General features: G+C 32.5%; 1 non-coding gene across 1 annotated transcript; it reads left to right on the top strand.

Annotated features, from left to right (window-relative positions):
• Window positions 1-3,680: 3,680 nt before the first annotated feature.
• On the top strand, window positions 3,681-3,754 carry TRNAV-CAC (transfer RNA valine (anticodon CAC)). The gene has a single exon. It is a non-coding gene; the product is annotated as a tRNA-Val (tRNA).
• Window positions 3,755-3,996: the final 242 nt, after the last annotated feature.

Below are 3,996 nucleotides of genomic sequence, written 5' to 3'. Positions count from 1 at the left end.
GATTGGACTACTAATATTTTTAATTCCTTTGATGAAGGTGTTATTTTTTTTTATTCAAATAGTATATAATTTTATTGATTTGATGTAAATGTATGAAGAATTTGATTACTTTTAGTACAAGTACTTTTGCTAAAGTGATGGGTTTTTTTTCTCATCGAGTGTTCTGTATCAGTTTTGAGGTCTCGATTAATGTGGGTTTGCACGGTATACTTCGCCTTATTAAAGGGAAATTTGTTGCCGACGTGGTTTAAGAGGTCATGAAATTGTAAAAGACGGTTATATACTAAATAGTTGTCTAAAAAGAAACAATCGGCGAAAATGAGAATATGACTGTTTCCAGATATTCATAAAATGAAGCGAGACTAAAATGAACCCCAATCGTCCTATGGCCAAATCTTCAAGATCCAAAGTAAAAAATATTGTCCATGGAGAAAAATTTATTTGTCCATTGGACAATCGAAATAAAAAATTCAAGACCACTCATTTTCAAGGTCAATATTGTAAATCACCCTAAACTCTTATAGAGTGGCCTTCAAAGCACTTCAGGCTTTATTGAAAGCACGAAACAACACAAACGCATTAGTTGAGAGCCTAATTATTACGTGCCTTCACTTTCGTTTTTGTAATTACCTTCCGTACCGCATTTACTTCGTCAGGTGCATGTATAATTTGGCGCACTCAGATACATGTATCTCGGATACATGCGAGTCAAATTAAGTGTAATTTATTTCAGATATACTATATATGTAGGCGAGGTTCGTATGTATATGAGATACACTGACTCTCTCGCTTGTCTGTTATTTTTAATTCCTTTGATGAAGGTGTCATTTTTTTTATTCAAATAGTATATAATTTTATTGATTACATGTAAATGCATGAGGAATTTGATTACTTTCTTACAAGTACTTTTGCTAAAATGACATTTTTTTTTCTTATCCAGTGTTCTGTATCAGTTTTGAGGCCTCGACTAATGTGGGTTCGCATTGTATACTCCACCCTATTAAAGGCAAATGTGTTTCCTACGTGATTTAAGAGGTCCTTAAATTGTCTGAGACGGTTATATACTAAATAGTTGTCTAAGAAGAAATAATTGGCGAAAATGAGAATATGACTGTTTTGGGATATTCTTAAAAGGGCAAAGGGTCAAATATGCCCCTGTACTATGGGAAATAGTTTAAATATACCCTTCGTTATATTTTCGGGCTAAATATACCCTTCTTGTTATATTTTCGCGCTAAATATACCCCTCACATCATACTTTGGTACTGATTTACCCTTATATCTAACTGAGGGACACATGAACGCTAAGATTAAAAGAATCCATTCAATTTTAAATAGACCCAATTGTGATACAACCCACCCATCCTAATAACATAACCCAATCTAATTAATTATATTGACACCCAATTCAATCTTCAAAGAAGAATAACAGAACATGAAGAAAACTTCTTTGTTTAATGGGAAATTACAAAACATTGAAGTAATTTTTATCTAGCCATTAATTTGATGGTTAATCGATTGTTGAGAGAAACCACTTTTCAGTACAAATTTGATTCACGAGTTAATATAAGAATTCAGTAAGGAACACGTTAGTTGGCAGCTATCTTATTAATGAAGTTAACCATGCTTTTGGTTTGCAGCATTTAGTTTTCTAGCATCATTAGGAAATGAGATTTTAGAGCTTAATAAATGAGACAAACTGGGAAAGAAGGATGTATACCACAGAGAACTTCAATCATGCACTAGGTTTTCTTTGTTTGAAGACTGAATTGGATAGGTCAATATAATTGATTAGATCGAGTTATGTTAGTGGGGCGGGGCGGGTTATGTCATAATTGCGTCTATTTTAAATTGAATGAATTCTTTTAATCTTAGCTGTCCATGTGTCCCTCAGTTAGATGTAAGGGTAAATCAGTACCAAAATATGACGTGAAGGGTATATTTAGACCAAAAGTATAACAAGAGAGGTATATTTAACCCAAAAATATAACGAAGGGAATATTTAAATTATTTCCAATATTACAGGGGTATATTTGACCATTTGCCCTTCTTAAAATGAAGCAAGACTACAAGGAACCCCAATCGTCCTTTCAGCAAATCTTCAAGATAAAAAATATTGTTCATGGAGCAAAATTTATTTGTCCATAGGGCAACCGAAATAAAAAATTCAAGACCACTCATTTTCAAGGTCATTATTGTAAATCCCTCTAACCTCTTATATAGTGAGTTTTAGAGCACTTCTGGCTTTATTGAAAGAGCAAATCAACGCAAATTGCACTAGTTGAGAGTCTAATTAAGTGCCTTCACTTTTGTTTTTGAAATTACCTTCCGTACCACATTTACTTCGCCAGGTATATGTATTTGGCGTACTCAGATATATGTATCTCAAATACATGCGAGTTAAATTAAGTGTAATTTATTTCAAATACACTCTCTCTCTCTCTATATATATATATAGGTGTGATTCGTATGTATATAGGATACACTGACTCCCTCGCTTGCCTCTCTCCTCACTCTCTCGTCTCTATACCAATGTGTGTGTGTATATATATATATATAGATATAGAATGTATCTAGTATCAAAAGATGCATACTGACTCTCTAACTCGCCTCTCTCTTGATATATGTATCTCGAATACATGCGAGTTAAATTAAGTGTAATTTATTTCAAATACACACTCTCTCTCTCTCTCTCTATATATATATATATATATATATATAGGTGTGATTCGTATGTATATAGGATACACTGACTCCCTCGCTTGCCTCTCTCCTCACTCTTTCGTCTCTATCCCAATGTGTGTGTGTGTGTGTATATATATATATATAGATATAGAATGTATCTAGTATCAAAAGATGCATACTGACTCTCTAACTCGCCTCTCTCTTTCTCTGGCTCGCGTCTCTCCCTAGGTATATGCATTTAAGAATGTATTTAGTAGTAAAGATACATGAGTCTAGTATCTGACTTGAAATCTGAAGGAGTGGTTATCTGACTTAAAATAAATTAAATCTGAAATTATTCATTAGTGAGATAATATGTAACTTTTTCAAACTATAGAATGGATTAGTATTTATGGTAGGAATGTTTGTAAAATAAGATAGTAGTTTTTTCCTTATTGAAATAAGTAAAAGATGGGCACATAGTTATTTGGGCTTTGTAGAGTAAGTCATTTGGGTTTTATTGATGTTTCAAATTGTGCACTTTCAGGCCTCACCATCATATCTCAATAAATACATCTAAATTAACCTACATGTATCAATTATCAACATGCATGTAACAAGGCAAGTACATTAACATCCTTATTGGTTAATTAACTTAAAGCTAGAATTTGACTAAACCTGAAATAATCTTATACATTCAAGAGACTAAATAGAAGATAGAATTGTGTTATATATAGAGTACAAATAAGGGAAGAAACTAAAATTTGTGAAGCCAAATCTCATTCAATGTTATTTTTTAAATTCTTCCCAAACTTGTAGTATATGTAAATTTGAGAATCAGAATATTTGTACTAGTTGAAACCAGAAAAGAAATTATATTATATGCTTATGAATAGTGAAATTAAGACATTAGAAACTATATTTAACTTCTTGCTTTTATTAGTAGACTTAGATATATTAGACACAAATATAATTACTGTGGTCTGCATGATTCGACAACAAAATCACAATAGCTTGTCTGGGTGGTGTAGTCGGTTATCACGCTAGTCTCACACACTAGAGGTCCCCGGTTCGAACCCGGGCTCAGACATTTTATTCTTATTTATTTTTAGGAAGAATATCACTTTTGGTTGCGATGTAACGGTAAGATCTGCGTATATTCTATCTTCGTCTTTTGAAAATCATCATCTCTATCTTTGCGATGTAACGACTTAATATGTGTATGTATATTCTACTTTTTCTAAGCCTTCGTTTTTCGAAAACCATCATCTCTATCTTTGCGATGTAATAGTAAGATATGTGTATATTCTACCTTTGTCTTTCGAAAAGCAT

This window comes from Solanum stenotomum, unplaced genomic scaffold (genome assembly GCF_019186545.1).
Source record: "Solanum stenotomum isolate F172 unplaced genomic scaffold, ASM1918654v1 scaffold30406, whole genome shotgun sequence".
NCBI lineage: Eukaryota > Viridiplantae > Streptophyta > Magnoliopsida > Solanales > Solanaceae > Solanum > Solanum stenotomum.
This window is presented reverse-complemented; position numbering and strand designations above follow the sequence as displayed.